The sequence below is a fragment of the Staurois parvus genome, unplaced genomic scaffold (assembly GCF_062004578.1).
Source record: "Staurois parvus isolate SC_StPar_1 unplaced genomic scaffold, SC_StPar_1.0 ptg000453l, whole genome shotgun sequence".
Classification (NCBI taxonomy): domain Eukaryota; kingdom Metazoa; phylum Chordata; class Amphibia; order Anura; family Ranidae; genus Staurois; species Staurois parvus.
In genome coordinates, this window is record NW_028318249.1 from 131355 (window position 1) to 152883 (window position 21529).

The following is a 21529-nucleotide window of genomic DNA, read 5'->3' on the forward strand; positions in this document are numbered from 1 at the left end:
GCATGTTACATTTTACACCCTAAACATGGGTGTAACACGTAACATGCACCCAGGGGCGGACTGAACATTTGGAAACTTGGGCACTGCCCGAGGGCCCGGGGTCAGTAGGGGGCCCCATGAGATGCCCCTGGTACCTTTTTCATAGGCTTTTTTGAATTTGGGCAAGGACACAGGGTCCCCATGATCCCTTATTGCCCGGGGTCCCCATGAGTTGTCAGTCCACCCCTGCATGCACCTATTGACCCTGTACCAGAGCCCCTTTCTCTGTGACAGCAGCTGTGGGTTCTTCTCTGTGTACCTGCTGCCAAATTTTTTAAATGGTGTGGCTGTGCAGTGGGCATAGATATGTGAATTAATGATCCACAAAGGCAGTTCGACTTGTGGTTTCAAAAGACTGCGAGCATGCTGATCAGTTCGCTCATAGTCCATTCACACTGCCTACAGCTCTGCAACTGAACGCCCGTACGTTGGTATAAGCCAGTGTTTCTCATCTCCAGTCCTCATGGACCCCCAACAGGTCATGTTTTCAGGATTTCCATTATTTTGCACAGGTGATTTGATCAGTTTCACTGCCTTAGTAATTACCACAGCTGTTTCATCTGAGGGAAATCCTGAAAACATGACCTGTTGGGGGTCCATGAGGACTGGAGTTGAGAAACACTGGTATAAGCACAGAGGGTGTGGCTAGCGGTGACGTCACCACGCACTCCGACGCACGTGTCCGGATCACGTGATCGTACTACCACCATTTTGAGTGCATGCAGGCTGGTGAGACACTGGATACAGGGCTCTGTGCCCTGATGTATCAAATGCTTTTTTCTTACTTATTGTGAGTGTGATTTTAAGGGTTTTTTTTTACAATAAATTTGTTGGATAATATTACACTGGCGAGTTCTTTCTTTACCCACATGTGCTAATTTGGATATGAGAGGATCTTCCTTTGGAGTTTGGTGGAATACCGGATATATATTGATATGCTGATTGATTACCAACACATGAGGATCTTCTTTTGGAGTATGTTTGGTGAATATATACTAATATGCTGGTTAATTACTAGCACATGGTGAGTGTGCATTTTGATGGGGTGTTCTGAGCACTGAATATCACATTTGATGAAGGAGGATCTCAGTACTTCATTGATTGAGGATCATTGATATATGGACTTTTTTGAATGGACTATATTGAGATCCCTTATTTATGTTATTGCACTATTAATTTGCACATATTTGGTGGTGGTTATATATATTTGTGCAAATTAATTTATTGATTCAATTTAGGATTGCGCTATTATTTGTGGTTATTTTGTTTATCACAACTTATTATTATTTACAGTTTTTTATTAATAGCAGCACCTATTAATTATATCCACTCTCTGTTATATTGGCGCAATAATGTTGGTATAGGAGGAGTGTCATACTCATAGAGACATTTCTTTGGTGACTAACCTTATAGTAAGCACAGACCTGCAGGTATTGTGTGCAGGAGCCTGAGGCTGCATTCACACTTCAGTGTTTTGTAGCTTAACCTGTTTTGTAGACGCCGAGCGCCCGCACATTTGCGTTCTATTAAAAAAGAACATATGTGCTGAGAGCGCGTGCCCTGCGAGCTCCCAGCACACATGTCCAGTACTCAGGGAAAGGTCCCGGTCTCCTCTTTCAATTGGGACCTTTCCCGATCATGTGACGGCGTGTCACAGCGGTCACATGACCTTAAACCCGCCTTGCCTCCCGGCTTCTGAAACCCTTAAAGGGACGGGAGGCACCGGCGCAAAGGGGTTAAAGCTCGAAGCTCCAAACTTAAAAAATCGATTGTTCACTATGGTGCCTGTTTGCTCGATCAACTGTGAACAGGCACCATAGAGAGCAATTGATTTTTTAAGTTTGAGCTTTTTTGGGGATTCAAGCTACAAAACAGTCAAGTCTGAATGCAGCCTAATATTGCACCCGTGATTCAGTGACTGCAGGCTCCAGAAGCTTAGTTTTTAATTGTGGAGGTAGCTATCTACCTAGAAACTAATGACGGGGGATCCATTTTGGTAGTGATACTATTACTAAGTAAATGACGTCTGGCTGCAGCAGGCTGATGTTTGGGTCATTGAGCTGGGCAAATGTGGCCATTCAGTTTGGAGAACTTGAACCAGCTAGTGTTTGGGTCTAACTCAACATGGATCCAAACCTCAAGCTCATTCCTACTCCATACTAGGGATAAGCTTTGAGTTTGGGTCGACAGAGAATTGCACTTGAACTCTAGTTGTTCAAGGTTTGCTACATAGAAAAGCTAAATGGCCAGATTTCGCCTGTTTGCCTACCCGATCCTCCAGCAGCTGCTGTAGCCAAAATTTGCATCAGTTAGTGGTGGTACCACCTAGCAACCAATCACCTGTTGCTTAATTCGAAAGGTTAACTAAGGAACTCTGACCTCCATCCAGCACTATGCTGCCTCCCACTCTCCGCTCTGTAGTGGACAAGAGAGTGGCTGAGGCTGGGGAGAAGCAGAGCCGTGTTCACAAGCCAGCTGTCGGTAGATTACAATCGTCAGCTTGCCGAACCCTGTCCTAAGACGATCGGATGCTCCCTGGATCGACAACCTATGGTGTTATTTCTTATTTCTGTAGCCAAACTTTGTATCAGTTGGTGGTGGTATCACTACTGCCACTAAATGAGTGACTTCCCCTCCCGCTGGCTTGTTTCATGTAGTAAACAATCCAGCGGGTATCTCCGAGTGAAGTCATTGACCAAATATGGTCAATGACATTAGGTAGCATGGCTTGTTAAAGCGGAATTAAAGTCCCACTGTGACCCACCATGAAGGCAGGTTTCTCTAAATAAACACAGTGAGTGATCGGTACCGGCAGGGTACAGGAGTCAGCATGGCGGAAGACAGTGAGAGTTGAGGACTGTGTCCCTGTTGGCAGAGCCCTTAAAGCGGAGTTCCAGACATTTTTGTGATTATTAAAAGTCAGCAGCCTACAAAAACTGCAGCTGCTGACTTTTAATAAACACACCCTTACCTGTCCCAGAGTCCAGCCATGTTCTCACACACGCAGTCCCTTCTCTCCTTCTGTCCTCCATGGCGCCAGCATCTCAACTGTGGGCACCAAACTATGACAGCTTCACAGCCTGGTGCCCACTGCGCATGCGCAAGTCACATACTAATTGCTCTGGCAGTCTTCTGGGATCTGTGAAAGTTGCCAGGAGACTAAGAGGGAGGAGGGGGCCGAACTTCCGGCTCACTTCCCTGTGGCAAACTGAGCCGGAAGTGGGAGCGGGTACCTGTCACAAACAGGTATCCGCTCCTCCCTCCCCTCCAAATGGTGCCAAATATGGCAGTGGAGGGGGAAGGAGGAGGCAAATAAGTGAAGCTTCCACTTTTGAGTGGAACTCCACTTTAAGAGATCTCCTCTTCCCCACACAGCACATATGTCAGGAATTGACTAGCCAATAGTGGTGGGACTCACCTGCCTTGTGGGCTGCAGTACCAGGGCTGGCCAGCGGGTGCTCTCAACAACCAGAGGCTCACTTCGGCAATTAGCCATCACCTGGGGTTGATTGCAGGTGGTGTATTTAAGTGATGGCCAGACCTGCAGTCTGTGCCTTGTTGTACTGTTTGCTTGGCCCTGGTTTCCTGATCCTGTTTCTGCCTGTCCTGACGCTGCCTGAACTCTGCCCGTACTGACCTCGGCTAGTCCTGACCACTCTCCCGCCTGCTCCTGGTACTCCGTTTGCCCATTTGCTATGACCCGGCCTGCCTGACTATTGTATCGTATGTTTGTTATCTGTTGGAGGTTTGGTTCAGTTTGTTTGCACTGTGTTATGTTTAGTTTTGCACTGCGTTTTGTATTGTTAGTCTCAATAAATTATATTATTTACTATATCTGAAACCTGCGTTTCCCTGTGTCAGTCCACACACTTCTGGTCACACCCGCATCCCTGACATTACAACAAGGCCATCCTGACCAGAAGTGGCTGCACAGGGAAGCCATCTTGGCTTGTTGCTGGGAAGGATGGATCTTGATGAGGTTGTGTATTTATCTCTGCTAGTGTTTGATGACAGAGAATATGCTTATCAGACTCTGAAGGAGTATACCCGGGATCAACTGCTAGAGTGTATAAGGATCGCTCATTGTCTAGTTGATCAGGGCACAGAGTTTTCTGAGGTGCAGCCATTGATCCAGGTTTGTGTTGAGTTGGCTCGGTCCTGTACCCCTGAAAGCAGGAATGACTTTTTTCCCCCATTTAGTGTGGATCAAGTGGAATCACTGGTATGGTTGTTGGAGGATGATCCAGATTGTTTCCATGAGCACTATGCAGCTTGTCCATCACATGTGCTCATGGATTGCATAAACGCAGTGCAGTCTTTGATCAGACAGGCTATGTGTAAGCTGAGTTTTGTTCAACCAGTACTGCAGACATGGACAGATTTGTTACACCTAGCCTCAGTCGGCTTGCAATATCATTCCTCAGTCCGGTGTCCAGCCCGAAGTGCCTCAGTCCGGTGTCCAGCCCGAAGTGCCTCAGTCCGGTGTCCAGCCCGAAGTGCCTCAGTCCGGTGTCCAGCCCGAAGTGCCTCAGTCCGGTGTCCAGCCCGAAGTGCCTCAGTCCGGTGTCCAGCCCGAAGTGCCTCAGTCCGGTGTCCAGCCCGAAGAGCCTCAGTCCGGTGTCCAGCCCGAAGAGCCTCAGTCCGGTGTCCAGCCCGAAGTGCCTCAGTCCGGTGTCCAGCCCGAAGTGCCTCAGTCCGGTGTCCAGCCCGAAGTGCCTCAGTCCGGTGTCCAGCCCGAAGTGCCTCAGTCCGGTGTCCAGCCCGAAGTGCCTCAGTCCGGTGTCCAGCCCGAAGTGCCTCAGTCCGGTGTCCAGCCCGAAGTGCCTCAGTCCGGTGTCCAGCCCGAAGTGCCTCAGTCCGGTGTCCAGCCCGAAGTGCCTCAGTCCGGTGTCCAGCCCGAAGTGCCTCAGTCCGGTGTCCAGCCCGAAGTGCCTCAGTCCGGTGTCCAGCCCGAAGTGCCTCAGTCCGGTGTCCAGCCCGAAGTGCCTCAGTCCGGTGTCCAGCCCGAAGTGCCTCAGTCCGGTGTCCAGCCCGAAGTGCCTCAGTCCGGTGTCCAGCCCGAAGTGCCTCAGTCCGGTGTCCAGCCCGAAGTGCCTCAGTCCGGTGTCCAGCCCGAAGTGCCTCAGTCCGGTGTCCAGCCCGAAGTGCCTCAGTCCGGTGTCCAGCCCGAAGTGCCTCAGTCCGGTGTCCAGCCCGAAGTGCCTCAGTCCGGTGTCCAGCCCGAAGTGCCTCAGTCCGGTGTCCAGCCCGAAGTGCCTCAGTCCGGTGTCCAGCCCGAAGTGCCTCAGTCCGGTGTCCAGCCCGAAGTGCCTCAGTCCGGTGTCCAGCCCGAAGTGCCTCAGTCCGGTGTCCAGCCCGAAGTGCCTCAGTCCGGTGTCCAGCCCGAAGTGCCTCAGTCCGGTGTCCAGCCCGAAGTGCCTCAGTCCGGTGTCCAGCCCGAAGTGCCTCAGTCCGGTGTCCAGCCCGAAGTGCCTCAGTCCGGTGTCCAGCCCGAAGTGCCTCAGTCCGGTGTCCAGCCCGAAGTGCCTCAGTCCGGTGTCCAGCCCGAAGAGCCTCAGTCCGGTGTCCAGCCCGAAGAGCCTCAGTCCGGTGTCCAGCCCGAAGAGCCTCAGTCCGGTGTCCAGCCCGAAGAGCCTCAGTCCGGTGTCCAGCCCGAAGAGCCTCAGTCCGGTGTCCAGCCCGAAGAGCCTCAGTCCGGTGTCCAGCCCGAAGTGCCTCAGTCCGGTGTCCAGCCCGAAGTGCCTCAGTCCGGTGTCCAGCCCGAAGTGCCTCAGTCCGGTGTCCAGCCCGAAGTGCCTCAGTCCGGTGTCCAGCCCGAAGTGCCTCAGTCCGGTGTCCAGCCCGAAGTGCCTCAGTCCGGTGTCCAGCCCGAAGTGCCTCAGTCCGGTGTCCAGCCCGAAGTGCCTCAGTCCGGTGTCCAGCCCGAAGTGCCTCAGTCCGGTGTCCAGCCCGAAGTGCCTCAGTCCGGTGTCCAGCCCGAAGTGCCTCAGTCCGGTGTCCAGCCCGAGATCTCCCCCCTCTCTTCTCTTCCCTCTCTCCCCCCCCTCAATATCTCTCTCTCCTCTCTCTCTTCCCTCTCTCTCTCCCCTCTCTTTCTCTCTCTCCCCCTCTCTCTCTCTAGGCCCGCCTAGCAACCAATCACCTGCTGGTTAATTCGAAAGGTTACTGAGGGAGCTCCGCCCTCCATCCATCACTATGCTCGCTCTCCGCTCTGCAGTGAACATGAGAGCAGCAGCGGCTGGGGGAAGCAGGGCAGAGATAACGATCTATCTGTCGCCTGCCCGCAGTCGAGTGGTAGATTGCAATCAGCGTCTTGCTGAACCCGCCCTAGGGCCATCGAATGCTCCCTGAATCAACAACCTATGGTGTTATTTCTTGATACAGTGCGTTATGTGTTGTTCTGACATAAAGCTTGCTGTACACTAAAAACAACAACATGCTGACATCAACCCGATAGCAGAATAACTCCATGATTGGTGTTCTGCTGTAATGGAGGTTTAGGATGTCAGCAATGGGAAGGAGAACAAACTTTTTGCCGATGCTGACTTTAATTTGGTGGTCATCTTCAAATTCTATTGTCAGCAGTTTTCTCTCCAGCTCTTTGGTCTCCTTACATGTTGTGTCAACAATGACACCTTTGTAGTGCAGTTTTTCTGCAGTATATTTGACCTTTTTGATGCTAGTGGGTGACTTAGGGCTGAACAATTTATGAAGCCAGGTCCTCTTCTTCCTAGTTTGCTTATTCTCCTTTTCTTTCCTCTCTTCCTTCAGCCCCAAAATCTTAATGTCATCTTGCTTCTCCGTCTCCTTCTGCATCTTTTTGTTCATGTCAATATTGGATGACATTTGGCCCACTAGGTTTTCTAGGCAACTGTTCCAGAACCTTTGATATTGGTTTACCTTGTCCTGGTAATATTTGAAGCTGACGTTAAGGGCATCCACTGCTTGGCTGAGCTTCGTTATTTCAGCTTGTTGCTGCAGCTGAAATTCATTTTCCTTTGTGACATCCATGTCAGTATTGTTCAGGATATCTTGGGAGTCCATTGCTTTTGAAAGCCCAGCATCCTGTAAAGCCTTTGGGTTTGTCAAATTTTTCTCTTTTTGTGGAATATATTTGCTGCCTAAGGAGAGGCAGACTTTAGTTGCTGTCAAGTCTCCACCTCTGTTAGCAGCAGCTGCATTCTCATAAAAAAGAAGATCTTTAACCTTAGGAACTGGTCCAAGATCCTTGAAAATTTGATAAAGACTGTCTTGTTGGTTTGGGATGACCACTTTTTCATATTTTGAAAGCAGCTTATGTGTGCTTACAATGTCCATTGCATGAAGCTCTATCACTGGATTCTTTAGGGAAATCATGTCAGAATATTCATTGAAGCCAAATTCTTCCTCTGGTTCTGGAACATTAAAAACCTCCTCAAACATGCTCCTGAAACGTGGATGGTTTTTGATTATATAGTCATTCTTGATTGAAGCTCCAGCATTTTCCTTGGGGAAATGGCTATTAATTAAGGTGTGGCCGACAAGCACAGCCACGATCAAGAAGTTCTCTTTTTGCCCTGATTCTGTTGACATTTTAAATTTCAGTATTCCAAAGTCATCTGGAGCTGCTATAGCTGGCTGGAAATACTGGTACATGAAAAGGCTAAGAGTCTCAAAGACTTCATCTGCACTTGCCTGGGGGAACTTTTTATGCAGGGCTTGTCTTAGGACTCTTGTCACATACCTTATTCCATAAGGTATACTGTGCACATCTGAGAATATTGCATTTAAGACTAGGTCTGCCATGTTAGTAGTGAGAGAAGGTATTTCCAATAATCTGTGATGTAAGTGAAATATCCCATCTATCACTTCAGTGAGCTTGTTGTGGAGGACATTACATTTTGCAGCCTGCCTGTAAAAGCTGAAGGCAGTCTCAATGCCCATTAATTTTCCTTCCACTATATCCTTGATATGAGTACATTTTTTCTCGACCTCATACTGAATAGCATTTCCCAAAAACTTGACAAAATGATATTCCTCTCTTGGAGTTGAGGCATGATTGTAGAGTCCGGGAAGAAGCCTTTCTTCAAGAATGGTATACTCATGTACTGACATCTGACATATGAGCTTGGACAGGTACTTTGGTTGGGTCTGTAGATGATAGAAGAGGTGCTGATAGGGTTCCAACCTCTGTGTCTTCCTGCTCAGTTCAAGCATGCGTTGTCTGTCAATGGACATCGCATCTTCAATGTCCATTCTGTTGTCCAGCTTTAGTTTTGGAAATCGGGACACAAGGCTTTCTAGTGTCCGTTTCCCATTCACAAGAATTGATATTTTCTTGTCCAAGGTATTCAACTCCTCTTTTAGTGTTTGGATGGCATTCATTTTAGTGGAAACTTCACCTTCTAGGTAATTTATCAATACCTCTTGGGGAGAAGGGATATCCAAGGAGGAGTCCAAGGAATGGGAATCCTTTAGACTGGAACTAACTGATAATCTTTTGCTTCGGAGCAACTTCTTGGAAAGCTTTCCAGCGTGGTTGCTCCCAACAATTGAGCGTATTTCTACAAGGGATGACATAACCTCATTCTCCATAGTTGTAAAACCTGTAAAATAAAAGAAAATGGTTTTAATTGTGTTCTAACCTTTCCTCACTTTGTCTAAAACTAAGAAAACAAAATTGTGAATATATACTGTATACTGTGACTTTCTGGGCATTAGACACCAAAATGTTTGTCCCAAAGCACTGTCATTATTGTGACCCTAGCTGGCTTGTCTTCAGCCACATGGAAATAAACAGAAATTGAGCCTCTTTGGCAGCACATTAAAAAAAGGCTGACTTGAAGTGGTTGTAAAGGCTCAAGGTTTGTCACCTTCATGCATTCTATGCATGAAGGTAAAAAACCTTCTGTGTGCAGCAGTGCCCCCCAGCTCCCCCCCCCCCCCCCAAATACTTACCTGAGCCCTATCGCAATCCAGCAATGTGCAAGACAGCCTCATTGTCCAAGGTCTCTGCCTCCTCATTGGCTAAGACAGCAAGCAGGAGCCACTGGCTCTCACTGCTGTCGATCACAGCCAGTCAGCCAATGAGGTGAGAGAGGGGGCAGGGCCAAACTGCAGCTCTGTGTGTGAATGGACACACAGAGCAGTGGCTTGGGAACATTACCACAACCTTCCCAAACCTGAGACCCCGTCCTCCTCTTCCTATTTCTTTTTCACCATTCATTAACCTTAGATTGGTCCTTAAAGGGCCCACTTAAAAAAAATGAGGGGATATTCACCTACCATGTAAGATATATCCCTTCTGACTTTAAAATTGCTCAGGTAACAGTTTAATCCAAAGCCTGTCCACACTAGGCATAATAAAGTTATAATGTTGAGAGCCAATTCTACACTATATACCATTCTGCTACATATGCAGATCTGTCACATATTATCCGGCTGTATGTACACAACGTAAAACAAGTATATGGCGTCAATGACAAACAATAAATACATGTAAGCCTAAAGAGCATCTGTGCCCAGACTATGGACATTAAAGTATTCCTATAATTTAACAAGCAGTAAGGGAGCTTTAAAACAAGCCCACCCTAACCCCTCTAGCTGTATATAATGTGAAGTCATTATTACCAAACAACAAAGATGTTACAGCACCTGCCTTGTGTTCCCATTAGGGGGCAGCACCTGCTGTGTTTCTATTAGAGGGCTGGATGGCTGCCAAGATTCAGCTCTCAATAGAAAAGAATAGGGAGAGGAGCTGACTTTGTCACTGCCTGTGTTATGAATGTGTGTGCACAGTACTTGTAGGTAGAGGTGAATGAGAAAAACATGTTTTTGTTCAAAATATGGGAAAAAATGTAGAAAAAGTTTCTTACTTTCTCGCTGAGATTCAATGGTGGTCATTTGATGAGAAATGTTTAAATTGGAGCACATTAGTGCAAATATAAACAAGATATTTGAAGAAAACGCCTTTAGCAGTCTAGTACAGTACTGCTCACCACGGAAGACAGAAAGTGTCTGCCTGCTACACTGTGACATCACACAGAGGTCCATGACCACAGAGGTCACATGACCACAGTGAGCACAGCTGATTGGTTGCTATTTTTAGATCTTGTTTTGAACAAAGAACTCTGGTCTAAGGAGCCCAGTAATATGTTACATAAGGGGTTATGCACTGTAATTATCAGGAATACTAATGGGATTAATTCACAAACCCCTGAATACATATATTAATTGTGCTCACATGTAATATTTAAACTTGACTGTAATATTTTATATATAAAATAAACATTTGTGTCTTAGTGTGTTAGCTTTGTGAATGAAGCCCGTAGAGTGGTGTAAAATCAGGCTTTTTTAATAGGAGAAATTGTTGAAATCAATAAATCAACCAAATGTTAATTTACAGCAGTTTGTCTTGGGGTAGGGCTGGTGGGGGGGGGGGTTGTTAGGCGGTTTCCATCCCCCACCTTTAGCTGTGGAACTGTAATTTTCAAATCTCAGTGGATTCAACTGAAAATAACAGTCATTTTTTTCAAATTTAGAGACTTCAACCTGCTGCTGAGGCATGGTATGGGGGATGGGCAACACACCTTTATAAACAGTGCTACCCGTACTAATGCAAGTCCAGAGCCATGTTTAGATAGCTTGTTGGGTGATGATGTTGTCTGCCTTTCAGAGGGGACACTGGAGGTTTAATTCACAGAATTAATACACCAGGATAGTATGCTTATATTCTATACACACATCAATCTACAGTATATTTAATGTAAACAGGAAGCTCTCCAGCAGATTGTTGCAGTGTACATGGATGAGGCAAACCATTTAAAGTATAACTGGAGGCAAACCTTTTTTTCTAGTTATGGATAGAGTGGAGAGGGATTAGAACCCCTGTCAGATTTTATTGCTGTCTGTGTCTCCGTTAGGGAGATTTGCCCTCTCTATTTGTCCTGATTACCATTATCACTGAAAGTAAAAGAAAATCCTACATTTTGGGTTGTTCCCAGAAAAGTAATAGGGGGGAAATCTTCCAATGGGGACACTAGAGTCTCCAAGGAATCCTGTTAATTTGCTGGGATTTTCTTCTCGCTTCCTCTTTGGCTATGGGACAAGAAGTGAAGGGAAAGGCACAGATGGCGAAAAAAAAAAATTCTGACAGGTTATAACCCCTCCCTTACTCTATCCAAAATTAAAAAAAGGGATGCCTGTAGTTCTACTGACGGGTGATTAAAATAATCAGCTTTTATTTATTCATGTTGCTTGAGGTGATTGTAGCCGAATTAGTGAATTTGCGACAGAAACAATTGAGTACTGTCCGTGATACTTTTTTTATTTGCACTAACTTACAATTTTGAGGACAAGCTTTCGGGGAATGTCCCCTTCTTCAAGGTCCAAGCAGTACTATACAAATCACAAAGTTTTAGCAGAATGTTAGAAGAGATGGGAAAAAAAAAAGGCTAGAGATAAGGCACAGCAAAAGCAAAGGAGGGGGGGGGGGAGAGGGTAAGGCAACACTCACATCACAGAGGGAGTGAAGCTTGAGAAGCTTGGGTTTCCCAAAATTAAAAAATACTGGTGTAAATGATTATGAATTGTGAGCTGGAGTTTGGATTCAATTTGTTAGTGTATCTAAATCTGCTAATACATGTAACACTCCCCTACCTCCAACAAACTGGTGCTGTCTTCATTCCATTAACGCCAATGATGCGGCTTATTTTATTTAATTAACACCAATGATGGCAAATTTATTCTATTCCATTAATACCAAGGATGGGGCTCATTTTATTCCATTAATACCAAGGATGGGGCTCATTTTATTCCATTAATACCAAGGATGGGGCTCATTTTATTCCATTAATACCAAGGATGGGGCTCATTTTATTTCATTAATACCAAGGATGGGGCTCATTTTATTTCATTAACACCAAGGATGGGGCTCATTCTATTCCATTAACACCAAGGATGGGGCTCATTCTATTCCATTAACACCAAGGATGGGGCTTATTTTATTTCATGGACATTTCATGGTTTATTTTATTCCACTGACTTTAATCCCACTGATAACAATTATGGGGGTTATTTTTCTCTCAATGACACAGAAATTTGAGACTTATGTTGCTCCCATTGTCACAGTGATGGGATTTATTTTTTTACTTGGCTGGTAAACGCAATTATTAACAAAATCCTGGGGTATATTTTACTTTTCGGTGTATTTGTTTGAAGGAAGGGTGTCAGGGCGTTTGGATCAGATAGTAGACGGCTGTGTTCAAAGGCTACTTGAGATACCTTCAGCATTTGACCTTTCCCATTGTGGAGTCACCTCTTTTGGGTGAGCCTTTTCAGTCTTAGGTAGAGGTGACCCAAATTGGCTTAATGACATGGATGGATTACTGGTATTCTGAAGTGCCGCAAGTTTTTGAACTATGCTTGAGATATATTAACACACCGCAGGGTGTGTTTGGTAAACATTGAATTATAAAAAAGTAAACATACTGTACTTAATCTAAGCTGAAAGTCACTGAGCTAAGATACTTTCCAATTGCGTATATTAACACTAAAACACAAAGATGTACGTTTCATGTTTTTATTGGTATTTAATAAATGTTGGTAGATTCAGTGGGGGAGTTGATAAAGAGTGTTGCAAGAATAAAGTCAACGCTACTCTCACAAACTGAAAAATTGGAGCAGGTTCTGCAACTGCAACATCGGCTGGCTATAAAAAAATATGACAGCAGGCCGACTTTTGAATGACGCATGCGCCATTCAAATGCTAGGCGGACTTGGGCATTCTCGGTGGAGGGGCGGGCGTGAAATGGCATCAAGGCACTGCTTGGCGCGTTTTTAAATTGTGGGGCTGTGGTCATTGGCCGAGTGCGGCATGAGTCTCACTGAGCTCTTGGTCCTTCTCTTTTCTCTGGCCGGCCGGGCAGCATTACAGAGTGCCAGAGGGCACTAATACAAAGGGCTGTCCTGTCCTGCTTCCACTCACAGCTGCTTGGCAAAATTGGACAGGGGTAGGGGTAGGGATGTAAAACAGAGCACAGGGATCAAATATGTGCATATACCATACAAAATGCAGGTTTCAAGAACATGTACTGTGTAGTGTGCAGAGGTCAGGAGCAGGTAATGTGCATAGTTCAGGGGTCAGAAATTAGTAATGTACAGATTGCTGGGGTCAAGAGTATGTAATGTAGGAGTGCAAAACATACAAAATGCAGGGATCAGGAGTGTGTAATGTTCATAGTGTAGCCTGCTGAGTGGTACAGCATGTGGCACATTATCACTTGCATTGTCAGACTAAGTAAGGCCATTTTACTGCTCCCCCTTAAGTTGCAAAGTGTATACATGTGGCTTCAATGCTTTACATTGTGGTGCAGCAAAAGTGATATTGCCTGGAGAGCTCGGCGGACACTACCACTTGCTGAATTCAACCCATTCAACTGAATGGGGCTGTGCAGCAACCGTGTGCAGTGCACATGGCTGCAGCTGAGTGGTGTTGGATTTTAGGGGTTAAAACAGGTGGTGAGGAGGCAACATAATGCTTCCTCACCACCTGTCGAACAACTCTAAATATTGATCCACCACAGATCACTCTTTAGAGAGCAACACAACTGTAAAAAGGAGCCCTGCAGCTATATTTACACTTGTGGCTGAGGAGCAGTAAAAATGCAAGGTTGAGCTGTGTTATCACCACCCAGCCATTCCCTTTAAGCTGCAAAGGCAGCAAAAGGGGGTGTACAAATGCTGCAGCCAAATTGTGCAGCAAAAATTGTCCCTGCTGTTGAGTTCACTGGGCAGGGACAGTTGCGGGTATAAGGGGTTTAAACAGTTGGTGAAGAGGCGATATAATTCCTCCTCACTGCCTGTCACATTCCCTTTAAAGAGCAATCCAAATGTGGATTGTTCTTCAGAGGGCACCTCATGTGTAAATGAGACCTAAGGCTGTTCAGATGATACAGTAATTTCTATCAGTTCAGCAGGGGCCTGGGAAAAGGAGTGGGACTACTTAATATTTACTTCGGGGCACCGCTGCTGCTGGTCTGCAGCAATTACAAAAAAAACAAACTTGCCTGTGTCTGAAAATCATCAAATAGTCCGGCAGAGTAATCATGTTGCAGTTTACAGCAATAACATTGATACAGGCACAAACAGGCACAAATTTTAATTCAGTTGTCGGGTACTGTAGCACAAGGATTACTCCGCCAGGGGCCCAGGAAGTTTTTTTAATTGCTGCAGACCAGGAGAGCAGTCAGCAGTACATGGAAGTAAAAGGTCCCACTCTGCCGACGGACCCCTGTTGAATTGCAAGCTCTGGGCCCCATACAGGAGGACCAGAGGTACCCCCTTATCGCTCTGCACAGGAAGGCAGAAGACCATACAGCGAAGAACTAATGCAGAGTTCAGTTTAAATCTGTTCTAATGGCAGAACGTTTTTTTACTTTAATGCCTTCAGTGCATTAAGGTAAAAAAACCTTCTGAATGCAGCTCCCCAGCCCCCCTTATACTTACCTGAGCCCCATTTCGATCCAGCATGTGCATCAAAACATGAAGAAAAATAGATCAAATTTGTGTTGTTCCTCTAAAAAAAATTGAAGAAAAGTGAATATTAGACTGTTCAAAAAAATATCAGTATTTGTATTCTTCTTTACAAACTCAAACATTCACTATATAAACTGAAAAATGTTTGAAGATTTTGCTTTCCTTTGAATGACTTAATGAATATTTGGTTGTAGTCGCACTGTTTCTGAGAACTGCTGTACATCTGTGTTGCATGGAGTCACCCAACTTCTGGCCCCTGTGATCAGGTATTCCAGCCCAGGATGATTGGACTACATTCCACAGTTCTTCTCTGTTTCTTGGTTTTGCCTCAGAAACTGCATTTTTGATGTCACCCCACAAGTTTTCTATTGGATTAGGATCCGGGGATTGGGCTGGCCACTCCATAACGTCCATCTTGTTGGTCTGGAACCAAGATGTTGCACGTTTACTGGTGTGTTTGGGGTCGTTGTCTTGTTGGAACACCCATTTCAAGGGCATTTCCTCTTCAGCATAAGGCAGCATGACCTCTTCAAGTATTCTGATGTAATCAAACTGATCCATGATCCCTGGTATGCCATAAATAGGCCCAACACCGTAGTATGAGAAACATCCCCATATCATGATGCTTGCACCACCATGCTTCACTGTCTTCACAGTGTACTGTGGCTTGAATTCAGTGTTTGGGGGTCGTCTGACAAACTGTCTCCGGCCACTATACCCAAAAAGAACAATCTTACTTTCATCAGTCCACAAAATGTTGCGCCATTTCTCTTTAGGCCAGTCAATGTGCTCTTTGGCAAATTGTAACCTCTTCAGCACATGTCTTTTTTTCAACAGTGGGACTTTGCGGGGGCTTCTTGCAGATAGCTTGGCTTCACATAGGCGTCTTCTAATTGTAACAGTCCTCACAGGGAACTTTACACCTTCTTTCATCTTCCTGGAGCTGATTGTTGGCTGAGTCCTTGCCATTTTGGCTATTCTTCTATCCATTCAAATGGTAGTTTTTCGCTTTCTTCCACGTCTTTCAGGTTTTGGTTGCCATTTTAAAGAATTTGTGATCATTTTAGCTTAGCGGCCTATCATTTTCTGCACTTCTTTATATGTTTTCCCCTCTCCAATCAACTTTTTAATCAAGGTACACTGTTCTTCTGAACAATGTCTGGAACGACCCATTTTCCTCAGAATTTCAGAGAGAAATGCACTGTAACCAGCATGTACATTTGCTGCCTTCCTTCCTTAAATAAGGGCAATAATTGCCACCTGTTTTTCAAAGAATGAAAGACCTCACTAATGGAACTCCACACTGCTATTATTTTGAACATGCCCCTTTCAATTAGTGATTCAATTACACAGAATCAGCAGCATACATGTCATGACTGTTGGGTCTGTTGGATTTCTATTAGTCTACTACACTGCTAGTAAATTATTTTCAGCAATGACCAAGTCCTTCATACTAAAAGGGTGCCTAGAACTTTTGCTGAGCCGAAAAAGCTGACATTCGTCAACAGCACCAACCAAAGCATTGGGAGGTAGGACATTTTTTGCATCTAGCGTTGAACATCAGGGCAAGCCTGGTCCTGCCTGACAGCGAATGGGATAAACCAGATATTACACATTCATGTCCCATGCTGCAGAATGGTAAGCAGCAACAGTCTGGTGTGAAGATGGGGATATGGGACTTCCTCAAGAAGGACCCCATTAAATCCTTAACGCTTATGCAAAATCAGGGTCGGTTGGTCCTGGACTTCAGAGTCTGAACATGGGAGTGAAAAGTTTGGAGCATTTCTAGGGGAAGGAAAAACTTTGCACAGGACAAGGATTAGAATCAGGCTCAGATATTCAGAGCAATGAAAGGATCCAGCTCTGAGTTCTATTTCTAGAATTTGAGGATCATCCAGGATCTCAATAGGATCTGCACAGTCTGATGGATGTTGACTGACCTGTTGGCATTTTGCACAGTAGAGTAGCAGATGGCTAAAGAGGGATCACTTTGATGCATTTGGCCAGCTTGAATATGTATTGCAATATATGGAAAGCAAGAATCCTTGTTTACTAGTAATAAGTAAGTGTGCATTGAGAAGACCCTTGGTACAGTAGACAGGTCCAAGGCATGGCAATACTTAGAAAAAAAGGCTACAAGGCCTGGAAAGTCCCCCACATGAAAGTTACAATGACAAACCTGGCAGACTCCATGCAACGTTTAAGTACCCAATAGGAGAAGTTATCAGCCATTAGTTGCAGTATGAGGCAGATGTCCCTGTGGTACTGATCTCAGGAGAGAGAAGCTGTGTCAGACCAGAGTGATGGCTTGCCAAACCAAAGGCAAAAGAGATCCTCAATGTCTGAAGTCCTGGGAACAGTAGTAGGATGGGGCCATCTAAGGATTCAGCTTGGCATAGAACAGTCTATGCAAATACATTTAGGCTAGGTGTTAAGCCTATAGACTAAAGCTCCCCATGTACCAACCCATCTGAGGGGATAGGGTAGACTTCCACATTGGCCACAGCTACAGAAGCTGTAGAAAATAACAGAGATAGATTCTGGAGGAGAAGGTGAGGCAGACTGATTGCAGTTAACATGACCTTTGGCAAAAATGGCATGATGCCTTACAGAGATAACCAACAATATATATAATTCCAGGTATATAGAGTATAGTAGCAGCAAGGGTTACTGATGCACCACCTGTAGAACAAGCCCTTAGGTACTCACTGATTGCAATCCGGGTGCGCAACAACAGCCCCCTCAAGGGCATCCCAAACAGTCTTCACTGTACCGGTGGTCATACCCTTTAGGAAGGATCTTCAGAGACAGGGTACCACCAGTGGATGGACCTCAACCCTGGAACTGTATAGCACCATGCAGATAGCTCAAATACAATGCACTAAGTGCCAAGGTGAGCACCTCACACAGGATCCAGTGCCTAGAGCAAAGTTTGGCTCCACATTTTCTCTCAGGTGGGATCTGGGCACAATCCTCCAAGGCTCTATCAAGGAGTCAACCAACTTGCAAAGCTGCAAAATGAAGTGGCAGTGGCTATGGAGCAACTAGGAATCTTCACAGAAGAGTCTTGAAGAAAATAAATCATAAAAAGAAACCATTACTTCTCTCAGAAAAAAGAGCTGAAGTCCATACTCCTAAAGCAGAACTTCTAATACTTTTGGGTGATATATATATATATATTTATTTTTGAGTGGGTTCCTATTGGGAAAGTGCAACACTACTTGTGCATGGACAGTGGGAAGCCAGCTGTAAAGCACCAGAAAGTCACTGCCGGCTTCCACATCCAAGATGGCCGTGCCGCGGAACCCTAAGACCGGCAAAGAACTGGCCTTGGTGAGGACAGCGCTGGATCCCTGTTATGTTTATTAAAAGTCAGCAGCTACAGTATTTTTTTTTTTTTTAGGGCAAAGTTCCTTTTAAGGATAATAGCGAAAAACTGAGGCATGCTAAGAGCTGGAGGAGTTATTCTGCGCCATCCTTACTGCTTTCTTGTTTTAGCATCCCATCTCCTGAAGGTGGCAGCATAACACAGGGTTAAAACTATAGATCCTGTGTCATGTACTATACTGTACAAATGAGAATTGTGTTTGTTGTACAAATAAATACTGGAATCACCATGGTAAGACTAAAATGCCAATTAAAATAATAAATCTGGACTTACCTGTCTCACAGGTAAATATCTTCAGATAACATGTTGGGGAATACTGTAAATCTGCCCATGAAGCGGCACACTTGTAAGATGTAGTCCAGCAAAAGTGACATGCAGAAAAAAAAAATTGCTGCTAAATGTAATTCCCTTGCCGGTTTCTTTATGGTTGCATGGGGTCCCTCCAAAATCTATACCAAATCCTTATCTAGCCATTCAGCTTGACTGGTCAGGAAATAGAGAAGCAGGAAGCATGCACCCCCCTACTTCCTGAACCATACCATGCCAGGCCACGCCACGTGCCCTCAACTTGGTAGGGGTACCTTGCCTGCTTCATAGGGACAAGGGCCTCATCACCACATCCCTAGGCTGGTGGATGTCGGGGGGGGGGGGAGTCTTTAGGGAGTGGACTTATCAAAACCTGGTGCAGCGCTCAACCTAAATGTTACCTACTAATAAATAAATACAATAATCATTATTTTTAGGTGACATCCCAAAACGCACTTTATAACGCATTGATACACCATAAATAGTCACTCCAAAACGCACTTTTTAGTGTATCATATATCTTTTTGTGACATTAGGTTGGGGCCATATACAACAATAAGAAAAAATAGTAAATAGCAGTTTTTTCTCTTTTCTTCTGTAAAATTTATAGTTTTTTATCCTAAGTAGTATTTATGGCATTAGTTTTTATAGATATCAACAAAAATGATTTTAAATAGGTATAGATCGCCATATTAAATAGTCATCACCTCCTTATATATTTTTAGTACATTCGATATATGTTCAACTTTTGATTGCTATTAATAAAGGTTTAGAACTGCATTAGTGCAGATATACATGCCCTGTTTTAACTTATGTTTTTAGATTTAATAAAAGTGTAGGTTTCAGATATTAATAGTCCCCCGATTTGTATAGCTATTGAAGTTCCTGAGAGGTAGGAGCATCTCATAGATTATCTTCTATACAGGACCCCATTAAAATGGCCACCGTAGGGTTACCTACAGTTTAAAAGTGTTATTTCACAAGCTCCGGTTTAATATATATTGATCAGTTATATAAATAAAAGCGTAGAAATATAAGTATCATCAATAATATTACATTTTCCCTGGTAATGGCCGCAGGAGATTTCCTGAGAGGTAGGAGCAATAAGCAGGTCTGCCTCTGAACTGTGATTGACATCCATTTTCCCTATATAAAGCCGCATGTCACCAATGACGTTACCCTGAGGAAGTCTCGTGATAACGGGACGTAACGCGTAGGAACGTGGTGACGTATTTTTGGCGTGGATGCCATCTTGCTACACCTAAAAACCCATGCAAGTACACCCATAGCATGTGGTTTTACAGCTTGTTCTATTTTAATGCAAAGTGAGTGGGCAATTGGCTATATATGTTCTTAAAAGTATATTAAACTGATTTCCACTATGGAAGATCTCTTCTATCTCTACCTTCTTAATCTTAATGTGAGTTGGCTGTATCTCATTTTAACATCTCTGGAGGTGACCCTGCTGCTTATTACGCATAGCAGTGAAGGGGATATCAAACGTTTTGGCCCGTTTGGGTCGCTTCAAGGAGCTGAGGGGGCAATTCAGCCGCTTATGGATTATTTCCCATTGGTTGTTATGCACATCCACTTTATCACCTGTACGTTTCAAAAAGCGTTGGAATACTTGGTGTTCACGCAACTTTGAATTTTTTATATATTTTTATATGCTTTTTTTGTATATTCTTTTTTATTTTTCTTTTGGACTTATTGCATAATATTATTTAAATTTAAGTGGTGTTGATGTTTTTCATAACATTATTTTTATATGTTCATATAATTTTGGTATATTTTTTTCTCTTGATGTTATAACACAGCACTTGTCACTTTTGTGGAATTTGATCCCTCATTTAGGGATTCACTTATTGTCACTTGGTTCTTTTCCTTATTGGGCATTATTGAGCCATTGTGATCACTATTTTGTGAGCTATTGGTCCCAATTTCAGGGATTCTTTGTATACTGTTTGTTTTTTATTCACATCAGTACAGTCCCATTTGGACTTTTTGTTTTCACTGTTTTTTGTTATGGTACCATGTTTAGTCACTTCTTTGTTTTCACTTTAGCTCCCTGAGTGGATCAGTTCACTTCACGATAAGGGACTATTATTCACAGTGTACACTAATAGTCACATAAAAATAATGATTATTGTATTTTATTTATTAGTAGGTAACATTTAGGTTAAGCGCTGCACCAATATATATATATATATATATATTTGTCTACTCTAGTATCCATTTGATATATGGTTGGGTGCTAGCAGCCCTCCCCATTCGGTAGCATTGTTCATCTAGTAGCGCAGGAGGCTCATACTGTAGTTATCAGAACCTGGAATTCCTCTTAGGCCCCTTTCACACTTGGTGGAACCCATCAGCGGATCTGCTCTCTCAGCGAGGGGATCTGTCCGCTGATCCCCGCTGAGGAAGCAGGTGACAGATCCATGTCCGCTCTGCTTATGCAGAGCAGACATGAACACAGCCTGCTGTCCTCTATGGGCTGTTGGATGTAAACGGGCCACCTGTCCATTTCCACCCGTCATCTGATCCAATCCGTCAGACAGATGGGGAATGGATCCCCATCCGTCTCTTTTTAGTGGGTAGGATCAAACCGGATGCAGGAGGGTGTAAACGGACACATGTCCGCTTACACCCACCGCTCAATAAAGAGCAATGGATCGTCCGATCGGATCCGCTTGAAATACAGACAACCAGGCCTGATTAGTCTGCTCATGTGAAAGGGGCCATAAGGATAGCAGGTCCCCAGATATCTTGTCTGGTTACTCATTCCCACCGAAAATACACTGTAAATAAACACACAAACACTGTTGACAATGTATGAAAAGAAAAAAAGTCCCACAGTGTTAATTCATCACCATCATCCAGCGATGTAATCACAATGAACAACACCCTACTACCCTCTGATAGAAGCACAACTATTCACTCTGCCATTAAAAAACATGCCCCACAGTGTAAATCCATCATCAATTACACTGTCCAGCGATTTAATTTAAATCTAGTGTCAGTCACAATGAGCAATGCCCGGCCGACTCGCCAACACAAACACGACATCGCACACCGATGGTCAATGAATATGTCCCACGGTGTAAATCCAGCATCAGTTACGTTGTCCAGCGAAGTAGATCCAATATCAATCGCAATGAACGACGACTCGCCAATATAAACGTGACGACCTGCGCCAACAATCCCCTCCTACTGGGATGTCCAGACCAGTCAGTGATATTGGCTGAAGTCATTCACCAAATATTTTGCTGGCCAGCTTGTTTA

At 44.6% G+C, this 21529-nt stretch overlaps 1 protein-coding gene and 1 pseudogene across 3 annotated transcripts in view; one reads left to right on the plus strand and one right to left on the minus strand.

Moving 5' to 3' along the window:
- Positions 1-21529, plus strand: part of LOC149453048 (uncharacterized) — a 189553-nt gene that overhangs the window by 24213 nt on the left and 143811 nt on the right. The window lies entirely within an intron of this gene.
- Positions 6662-8403, minus strand: LOC149453049 (ras GTPase-activating-like protein IQGAP2; annotated as a pseudogene).